The 11,383-nt window shown below is 36.6% G+C and overlaps 1 non-coding gene across 1 annotated transcript; it reads right to left on the reverse strand.

Moving 5' to 3' along the window:
- Window positions 1–1,651: 1,651 nt before the first annotated feature.
- On the reverse strand, window positions 1,652–1,754 carry LOC114611556. The gene has a single exon (XR_003709857.1). It is a non-coding gene; the product is annotated as a small nucleolar RNA U13 (small nucleolar RNA).
- Window positions 1,755–11,383: the final 9,629 nt, after the last annotated feature.

Below are 11,383 nucleotides of genomic sequence, written 5' to 3' on the forward strand. Positions count from 1 at the left end.
CCCCCTCCCCTTCCCTTCCCCTCTCCCCTCCCCTCCCTTCCCCTCTCCCCTCCACTCCCCTTCCTTCCCCTCCCCTCCTCTCCCCTCCACTTCCCTTCCCTTTCTTTCCCTTTTTTCCCTTTCCCCCTTTTGTTGGTTTGTTCGTTCATTCATTCCTTTCTTTCTTTTTAAAAATGAATTTATTCTTTGAGAATTTTTTTTATATGTAGACAATGTCTTTTGATTGTATGTATTCTCTTCTATTGTCTTCCAACTCCTCTTAGATATCCCCAGAAAGATGTATTTTTGATCACTAGATTTGGGGACGGAGGGCTGTGGGACAGCCTTAGCTCTGGGGTGCAGATAGAGTCATGTAGGTTTAGGGATGTGTTTAAGATAGTAATCAGCTTTCCATACATTAAATAACAAAATAAAATCTATCCATGGGGCCATCTGAATGGCACAGTGGGTAAAAGTGCTCACCAACACTGGTGACCTCAGTTGAATCTCTAGAACCCACATGATAGGAAAGAATCTACCCCTAAAATTTTCTTCTTACACATGAGCTATGTCACATTCACATCTGCATACTACACACCACACACACACACACACACACACACACAGAGAGACAGAGAGAGAGAGACCATCCTCACATGGAAATGTGAATAGTAATGGTGTGACTAGATAGATCTAAGCCCCACTTTTGTGCTTCTGGACTCAAACTTAGGACTCTCTACATACTAGGAAACACAAGGAAAAATTTTAGCTCTAACTTTAGTTTTCATCTGCTTTCTATAGGTGATTTCAAATTGATAACTTTTAGGGAAAACAAGAACAAACAAGATTCCCCATCTTTCCAGAAGCACTGCGTTTGTGATCTGTGAGGTCAATCTAGCATGAGATTTGTTTATGACCTTTACTCATCCTTTCACTGTCTCCATTTCTTTGTTTCCTTTACTTTTTCTTTCTTTCTCTCTCTTTTTTTTGGTTTATTTTTCCTAGGTAGACATTATACCTAAATAAGTGTTAAAACTCATGACTACATAACATAACTGTCTTCTGAGAGGCTCTACCCAGCAGCTGGCCAAAACAGAAACAGACACTCACAGCCGAAGATTAAACTGCGAGCTTGAAGGGTCTTGAGGAAGAGTAGTGCAAAGGATTGAAGGGTCTGAAGAGAATAGGGATTCCATAATAAGACCAATAGAGTCAAATAACCTGTACTCTTTGGGGTTCCCAGAGACGAAACCACCAACTGAAGAGCATACATGAGCTGGAGGTAGACTCCCTGCATATATGCAGCTTATGTGCAGCTTGGTCTTAATACACGTTCCCCAACAACTAGAGAGGTAGATGTCCCTAAAACTGTTGCCTGCCTGAGGGTACAGTTCCCCTAATTGGGTTGTCTTGTATGGCTTCAGTCAGAAAGGCTATGCCTAGTCCTGCAGTAATTTGATGTGGCAGGATGGGTTCATACCCAGAGTGTCTTCTACCCTCTCAGAGGAGAAGAGAGTGGGGATGGGGCTGCAGATGCATTAGGAGGAGAATGAGAGGAAGTGCGAGCTATGATCTGGATGTAAAGTAAATTAATTAATGAAATAAAAATTCATTAGTACAATTAACTTGTAGATGGACTGTTTATTTCTTAAAATTTATTATTACTATTTTATATCAAATGAAGAATGTATAGATGGTATAAAAAGTTTTGATAGAAGAATATCCCATACAATGGTATGAATGCCCAATCATCACATTCATGAGCCACAAATGATCAAGAACTCTGTATGTAAATGGAATTTCTAGCTTTTGGCTTAGCAGCTTCAGAGATGCAGCGTTGTGTTGTGTTGATCTCTGCAATCCTGAGCTAAGAGGCCTTGGAAAAGCCTCTGCCTGTTTAATACCAGCTTTCCTCTTGGCAAACATACTGTCTCTTTTGAAGATGACAAAATCCAAAGTAACTTTATTTTAAATATAATAGTATCAATGAAATTAAGCTAAGCCACAAGACATCTAGATTTAGTCTAGGATCGTCCTGAATAACTCCAGAACCTATAGCTTTTTTTTCTTTCCAGGTGCAAATCCCATGGAATGTGGCATTAGAGGCATGCTTTGGTAACCTATATTTTTACAAACCAGCTGTGGAGTGATTAGTGAATCATTTTAGGACATTACATAGTAATTGCTAAAATGAGTAAGGCTCTTTCCCTTCCTATATCCAATCCCTTAACCTATCATTTCATACTTTCATAACTTAAATACAGATTACACAAATTTTGATTCACTAACATGCTCATTTAGTTGAAGATGAATTTTATTTCTGAGAGATTTTCATGAGTTTCCCATGATCTTATGCAACCATGATGGCACAGGACCACTCTTGATTCAAAGCGTAAAAAGTGAGGGGTGTGGTTGAGAAGGGAGCGGGCAGAGGAGGGGCAAAACAATGAAGGGAGGAGAAATGTCATGCTCTATAGTAAGGGAAGGGAACTGAATGATTTGCTTTGCTTAGGACTCTATCTTGGAAATAAAATATCTACCTCACAAAACCTCATTAAAACCTAAATACTTTCTTTCAAATCTATCTTTGGCTTTTTCCTCTATGGAGGATAAACATCATCATGTCTCTTCACAAAGCCATAGTCCAGGTAGACAGAACAAGATAACTAGGTATTTTTTTTAATCACTACTATTTAAGAATCATATTTAACAAAAACAGCAATTTTTTTTACACAAAACATTCCCAGAATCTGACTGTGGGTTCCTACAACCCTGATAACATCATTATTCATCTCCAAAGATAAGAAAATGTTACTGCATTTTTGAGAGCAAAAAGGGATAGGGGAGGCATCTGACTGATAAAATAGTCAAACAGCGCTTGATAACAATTTATTTCTGACCTTTCAATGCCTTCTGCTCCTAATGATTTTCTGTCATTTCTGTCTAGTCCAGACATGAAGTTAGGTCTCAGAGGTACTTAGTTTTATGTTGCCACTTAACTTTCAACTTCCATTTTCAGCACAGAAAGGTAAATCAGTAACTGTCACTTGGGCTTCTCAAGGTTTGTCAGGCACCCAAAAGGGATTATGACATAGATCTGAAGGGGATTTCATGTGACTTTTACTTTAATTTTGACATAATCATGGAAATGCCTTAGGACTCTAGGAACTTAATTATCCTGAAAGTTAACCTCCCTCTCTCTCTCTTCCTTTGCTTGGGTTTCTGGTTCACTACACCAGTCCTTTCTCTTCCCTGACTTATCAAGAAGTAATTAAGGAAGAAAGAAGGGAGAAAGTAGAGGCATTTATGGTGAGATGTATGTATGCTTGATAACTATCTCTTTTCTCTAATATTCTTTTCCTCTTATATTTTATATGCAAACAGAATACAAGTAACTTTCTCAGTCTGGGCACTTTGATGCCCTTGCAGTACCCTCTGCACAGGTAGTGTTTCCACCTTTATTTCAAAATATTTTTGAGTCTAATTTTTAGTTTGGCAAAGGAAACCCTGAGGGATAAGAATCCACCCAGAAATCCTTTGAAGAAAATGAGAAAAACAAGTCTTATGGAATCGTCTGTGGAGAATTCTTAGCTTTAGATTATAAAACCTTTTATGTTTTGTATTATATTCATTCAGATAGATTGGTCTGTATAAAGGTGGACATGGATTTTGGTCTATGTAAGTCAAATTTTCTTTCTTAGATTGAAGCTAATACAAACTAGCTTAAACCAGGACCCTTTTGGGCTTGGCTGCATTTAGGAACTAAAGAAGTGGGCTAACTCCTTGTATAACAATTTTATCCTGGATTAAAAGAGTCCACGCTATAGGGAAAGTCCTCAAATAGAAAGGTTAAAAACTCAAAATAGACCCAGGAAGTTCCTAAAACTGACTAGATTCACTATTCCACTCTCAGCCAGAGTAAGCAATGAAAGTTGAAAGTCCTTATCAGAGTAGTGGAGTGAAACTGCAAAGAAGACTTTCAGATTAGTCAAGCTATAATGAAGGATTTGAGACTTAGAGTTGCTTGTAAGAAGCAGAAACCTGCTAAACAGCCTTGAAAGGCATAGATCAATGGAGGCACCTGGAAACGACACTCTCCAACTTGTTAAGTTTCCTGTAGGCTGTGCTGTGTGATCCAGGTGCCCAGCATCATGAAGAGTCAGTGTGCTGGAGGGGACTGTGGTGATGCAGCTGTCTTTGAAGTACTTTTGTTCTTATACATAACTGCTTACCCATATTTCTATAAGTAGCCTCTCAAGAACTCATTGGTTTATTAAATTAGACTTTGATGGTATTTGTACATCAATCTGTTGTGGGTTGCCTATCTAAAGTGAGAAGTTATGTGTGTTGTGTATCCCCAGGAAAAGTGCTGTTATACAATGCTCTCTATCCTCTGCACTTCTCTCTCATGACATCTCCTTGTTTTGTCTCTCATCTTTCTTGGTGTTGCCTTTGTTCTCACTAGCTGAGGGTAGGATAGTTTCATGTAATAGGTAACAAGTGTATAAGCATCTGTAGTCTAACTGCCTGTGTATATTGGTCTGGAAAAGCACCTAAGCTGTCCATGGAAATGTTCTATGCTCTTCCTTGGCCTAGTTGCATGGTTAAGATGGTGGAAGTCCAGACTAAGTTCCATCATTCCTGGCATGTCATCTATTTATAGTCTAACCCTGGACTGATGGCTTACTATATTAGATGAGGAAAGAACAGAGTAGAAAGAAAAATTGCTATTTTACTTGTAGTGGGAAATTTTCCCTGCAAGTTGGGAGGAGCTAAGGTGGGAGGAGTAAGGAGAGGAACAAGAAAAGGAAGAGGAGGAGGAGGAGGAGGAGGAGGAGGAGGAGGAGGAGGAGGAGAGAGAGAGAGAGAGAGAGAGAGAGAGAGAGAGAGAGAGAGAGAGAGAGAGAGAGAGAGAAATGTAGGAGGATGGTTTATCGAGATCAGTGTTCTGGGTAACAACTTGTATCTAGGTTAGATAATTGGGAAACATCTCTAATTGTGTGAGCATCTTGTTTATTAATCATTACTAAACGTATAAAGCCTTTGGTTAATCATTAAGCATTAGAGTCTCATTTTATACCGGGTATTATATGGATGGTGGGATTGTCTGGGCTCAGCCCAGTCTTGTGGAGACAGCATGGAAGATTAGTAGAGCCATCTCCCACGTTGGCATCTTGTGAGTGGCAGGGCTGGTGTTTCTGGCTGGCTGTTTCTAGCTGCAACATGCACGTGACCTCTGGCTGCGGAATAAGGCAGTAGAGCTAAGCAGAGCCGCCACATAGATAGTTGCCCCATTCATCTGCCTTCTTTAAATAATTACCATAGCATTTACTTACAGAATTGGGGGTGTAAAAAAGCATGTGGTAAAAGAGTCAATTTCAGAATTTATGTCATATATTTCATTTCTGTTTTTCTCAACAAATCGCTTTCTTTTGTCTACATTTGTGAAATCATTCTGAGTCTTTGTGGTGAAGGTTAGACCATAGATTTCACCTCTCCTGAAACTTCGATAACAACATCCTTTTTCTTAGTCATAAATAAAAGAAAACATTTGTAACCAAAAAAAAGCATTTGGAAAAAGCTACATATACTCAAGTATAGATCTTGATCTATTTCTGTGCATACGAAGAGCCAAACAATCAATATACCTGTGGGGTGCTTTTTTTCTAAACCATTTCATACTGTGCATACATATTATCTTACTGCATTATCTTATTGTTTTTTTTTAAATCTACTTGTTGACTGTAGTCTATGGCACAAATAAGGTAAATTGAACATGATCTTATTTAAAATTTTCATTTTAATGATATTTATTTACTGATGAATATGCTTGTAACACATTGGGCATGTGGAGATCCAAGATCAACATGCAAAGGTGAGTTTTCCCCAATATCTGTCCTGTGGAGCAAAAGTGGAGTGCCAGCACCAGTTGAACCACCTCTTGATCTTATTTCTTATTCTGTCATCACTTGATACATAAAACATTTATTGAATATTTTTTCATCATATCAATAGAAAATGGTTCCATGGCCTTCTTTTATTTAAGTACACTTTGCATTTCTATCATTTTACAGGTGTCATTAAAAAAAATTCTCCAGCAGATGTATTTCCTTTGTTTTTATGAACATTTCATGAAAGAATTAGGTATCTTGTTTATGATAATTTGTGCTCTTTTATCATGATTCCAAATAGTTGTTTGCAGCAAAATGATAAAAATTTTATCAACTACGCATATATGTATATGTAATGAGGAATAATTGCCCTTATTTCTAGACTTCACTGATATATTGTTAACACAATAATCAATGGCTATTATTGTTCTTTGTGAGATTCTGAGAGTAGATTTGAAGAACTTACAGATTTGAAGCATACTTTGCCTGGAGCTGTCAAATGTCAAACTAATAACTAGAACATTGATATATTTATCTACCTGTCTATTATCTATTCATTTGTCTATAATTTCTGAAATACACTATGTGCTATTTACACATATACCAATTAATGTTATATAGAAAGTATTTGAATTTTGTTTCCTCCAGATTCTCACAGGGTGTAGAGTTGATGTTACTAGCTGTTTGGCTCATGGTGAGTTCCAGTTATAATGGAGACAGCAGGCTTCTATACTTCTGGTTAACAGGAGGTGCAATACCAGCAGAGATTTTCTAACTCTGCATTTAAAAATCTCTTGAATAGCTATTATGACTTCCTAGAGCCATTTGAGCGTTAGCACCAAACCAAGTGGAATAGTTTCATTTAAATAATTTAAGGTTTTGATTGATGTTCTTCCTTTGGCCATAATAAATACTATTATTAATTTTAAGAGAAAAAAGGATCCCAATATTGTGATGTTTTCTTTGTTTTCATCCCAAAAGTGTTTTTGAAAAGCATTAGAGGAGCAGAATTCCCCCCTCTGGGTTTGGCTCCTCAGATATCCCACCTGTGGTCCTTGCACAGAAGCCCCCACCCTTTGTGTATGGGCCTGTTTACCTGCCCCTGTGGTGTGGTATCCTGTGGTGGGAAGGCTTAGTCTTCTCAAACAGGTTTATTGATCAGCAGGGATTGCTCGCTCAAGTGTAAGAACATTCTCATTCTTTCCCTTGGGTTTTCCTTTCTGAGAAAACCCAAAGGAAGAATTCTTTTACCCCTCTCATTGTGTCTCCAATCAATCTTTCATTTGATATGATATAAAAACTGGGGGGGGGGGGAGGGGACTCCATCTTAAGACTCCCATTGAGCCCAGAACTTTACGTACACTAGATTTTCTTCATTGTTTGTAAAAGTCCTTTCTGCTTTCAAGAGAAAAGGTGTGAGTCTTTGTTCATTTCTTGGCTTCAAAATGAACATTCAAATATCACTACTTCCCCCAATTTCTGACTATAAATGTCATGTGAACGGAGTGGTTTCTTGGTTTCTCTCCAACATTTGGACTTTGTAATTTCAAAATGGTAATCAGAATTTAATATCTCCAGGTAGCTTCAAATGTTTGGATAATACCAATTATTTTCTATTATTGTAGAAACTAATAATTCTATATTTGGAAGTAATATATGAGTTATCTAGCCCATGCTCTTGTTCTTAATGTTTTCGATTTCATACTCACCAATATAGTATTTACTGGATCCTATCATTGCAAAACTGGAGTTGTCTGCCATTCCTTAGACAGGATATATTTTCCCCTTGAGGAGAACTTTTGAGGTAACTATTTACTCCTGACAACACTGAAGGGAGAAGAGGAAGTGAACAACAGAAGGACAGTGGCTAAAACTCAACTCAGCTGGCACTGAGGACAAGGACCAACAGGAAGTAACACGCTTTGATAAATGTGCAGTGAAACATTTTTCTTCAGAGGAAACAGTGCAGAAAGTGGCTGGATGCCAAGAACATCTGTGTTCGTGGTATCCCAAAAGCGTAAGCGGAGCAGATGTGCAAGTACATAGCAATAAACCTGGCACAATTCCTAACAATGTGGGGGAGGGATTTTGTTCTGTGCAGAAGGACCAGAAAAATAAAAAAAATGCTGGGGAATGCCTGAGCATTATTAGCTTTGTATAGAAATATTCTAAAAACACCCAACAGAATGAGGACAGTGTATTCATGAGAGAGAAGGGAACACTACCTATTGCAAACAATGGAGAAGACAACTCAGGAAATATATTGTGTGTGTCTCTGACAATACAATTACATCTGAGTCTAAATATGGCTTGTAAAGAAAAAAGATTCTATTTATTTTTAATATTTGCTTCTTCTTATATTCCCTGTACAATTGTAAACTCATTCAAGGACAGAATATAATCATAGCTTTACTGAACTATCCATACTTTTTGTGAGTACAACCAATAGTTCTAAGGATGTCTGGGCAGAAGTATTTATAAAATAGAATAAACTCTAAAATCCAATTTAGGAGGAGCCATATGATAGCAGCTATTCATCCCATATTCCAATATCTCAAGAAAATTGATTTTAAAAAGTAAATATCTGGGTTGGCCACTGTCGTTGGCACAGTTTTAGTGTATTCTAAATGTAGTTAGAATAAATATACTCCATAACTAGGAAAGAGGATGTGCATTGTGTGCGTGTATGTGTGTGTATGTATGTGTGTATATGTATGTGTGTATGTGTGTGTGTCTATATCTATATACATAGTTTGATCGTTGTTAGCTGTTTTGTGGATTGGATTTACAATTCCTAGTAGAACATGGTTTGGCTAGTTGGGTTTTTCTTGGAAAAAATGAATTGGGCTCTCTTGGTAGGTCTCTTAGCTCTTCCTTCTCATTACTGCCTATACTGTGAATATACACTGTGCAGCAGATTTAGGATGATTATGTAGTGGTGATTGTAATGATGAAGACAGACAATATGAACACAACAGAGCAGAAGGCTCTTCTCATTTTCTGATGGACACTATATCAGTACAAGCCTACTACTATATTTGGATTTTTGCTAATTTATAAGAGAAAAATAAAAATTAATTTAGAAACTTTTTAGTTAGTATTTGGTAGCTATTTTGTGGCAAGCAATTATTTTCTATCGAGAATCTAATTGTGACCTCTTTATTGTGTTTTCCTTATTTAAGAAGAGCATCAGAATTATCAAATATATTATCAGCATCAAATATCATTAAATTCTTCAAAAGACAAAGCTGTAAAAAGTAGGAGAAATGCAATTGTGATAACCAAATTCAGAAGAATGACTATCCTGTTAGACCAAAGTATAGTGTGGATGCTTCACATATTTCTTTATAACACCAATGAATGAAATGGATTCATGAGATGATCCAGAGAATGAGAACAGGATGGTGATGAGCTTGAAAAGCAAAACTGGAACAATTATAATAAATGCAGCCAGTTCAGCATGGACAATCAAAAAACAAAAACTGAGCAAAATTTTATAACTATGATGCTGTGATTTTCAATTACTTGAAATGGTTTTAAATACAGGACATGAACTTACTGTGTCCTCCAAATTTTAATACTAAGAAAGGTAAATGATATGGTTGGAAGGATTACTCCTAGGTGATATAGTATTATTTCTTGAAACATAAACTATCTAATAAGGCATATGCTCAGATACCTTTTAAGATAAATAATCTCCCTGGTAAACCATTGCCATAGGGAGTTTTATCTTCAAAGTTTGGAGACCCTGTGCATTCTTTATATCTATGAAGTAAGCACATGTATTATGTTATGCACAAATCTCCTTAGAATTTAAAGTTTTACATAGTTAGAATATATGTGGTTTCCCTGCATTTCTACCATTGTTCTCTAGTTTTATTTACAGACTTTCATTGGTCTGTAGAATGAAGTGTCTAGCTGTGTGAGAGAAAAAAATACAAGCTAGATAACTTAAAAGGAGTTATGTTGGCACATATATTGGCAAAGTTGACTACTTGGCTAAACAGAACACAGGCTCAGAATGCTTACAGAAAGACCAGAGATATTAGTTTTGTCTGATGTCAATCAGTGCTTCCATATGTCCATCAAGGAGATTAGAACTTAGGAAAAGATACAACCAGGCTTCTTTTACCCTCACTCTTTAGTGAATGCGAAGCATACCTTAGGTTACTGCATCTTGTCTTAGCAAACGATTCAAAGGCTTACTTATTCTTTCAAAATGTAATCCCCTGAAACAATTGTAGTATCCATTTTTTGTTATTGTGAACTGACTATTATTTGGTTTTCTGTCAACCAGGCAAGATGTCAAGTCATGTTTCCTGGCTTCTGATTGCTGCATATTATCTATCCCCTGGTGAACTTCTTTTCCACATGTTCATATTTAAGTAGGAATAGAAGTGAATACATAAATTTGAATGCTTGAATTGTTTTTAAAAAGCCAATTCAGAATATTTTAAAAAGTATTTTAGTCTGTCAAATGTGAATTGACACACATAATATTTTGCTCACAGTAAGCTAAAAAATCTTTAGTAATATGAACTTTTTATGTGACTTAGCAACTAACAATTCAAAAATATAAACCTGACTGTTTTGTAATAAATGTTTTTGGAAACATATTTGAACTCTATTCTTTACTCAGAAAGCTTGGAAATGAGTGTCTTGGGCATTATCTTTACTTGGTAAACATAGCTGTAGACAACATCTCCACTTGTCTGAAGAGTGTCTTTTTTGATAAAACTTCCCTTATTTCTCATTAGAAAAGTAATGCTTTTGAAAAGGGATCCTGAAAGAATTTAAAGCTCATTATCATGGGGTTGGTTTCTCATTAAGGCCCATTTTCCCTGTATTTATTAAGGGTATTCTTTATGTTGGGGTAAATAGTTCCATTTTATTGAAATCCAGTTTTGACATTTAAGGATAGCCCATTTTTGATTTCTCAGGATAATGTAGCCTTGTCACAGATAAGCCAAGAAATGCACTAGAATATGCAGATTAGGCAGTTACAGTAATTAACATATGCATCATTCAAAGTAGAAACTAATGTTCTGCAGTTTTGTTCAGCTATAACTGGAAAGTGCTGAAATTTCAAGCATAGTTATAACTACCACTGCTATATGTACAGCAAAATATATCTCAAAAGGATGCAAAAGCAGTGATAAATTTAACAATTAAAAAAACCCAATTGCTATGTATCCATTGTTTTCTCCACAACTGCTGGGAGTTTTTGGTATGTGTGCAAGTGGATCAGTTTATTGGGAACTGATGAATAACTTTTTATGAATGACTGATGAATAGGGAACCAAAAAGTAAGATAGCTTCTTAAGGTGTAGACTAGGATAAGGGATGATCTAGGTGTGAACAGAGGCCATGGAGGAGAGTATGAAGGAAGGAAATGTATTGAGCCACTAAGTTACGTATCATATACTAATCTCAGCATCCGACTTGGTAATGTGTGACAATGACCTCGTTTCCATTCTAATATCTGTGCAAATAAAAGTTTCCAGTTTTCCAGA

Source organism: Grammomys surdaster, unplaced genomic scaffold, assembly GCF_004785775.1.
Source record: "Grammomys surdaster isolate TR1022 unplaced genomic scaffold, NIH_TR_1.0 126115, whole genome shotgun sequence".
In the NCBI taxonomy this organism is placed as follows: domain Eukaryota; kingdom Metazoa; phylum Chordata; class Mammalia; order Rodentia; family Muridae; genus Grammomys; species Grammomys surdaster.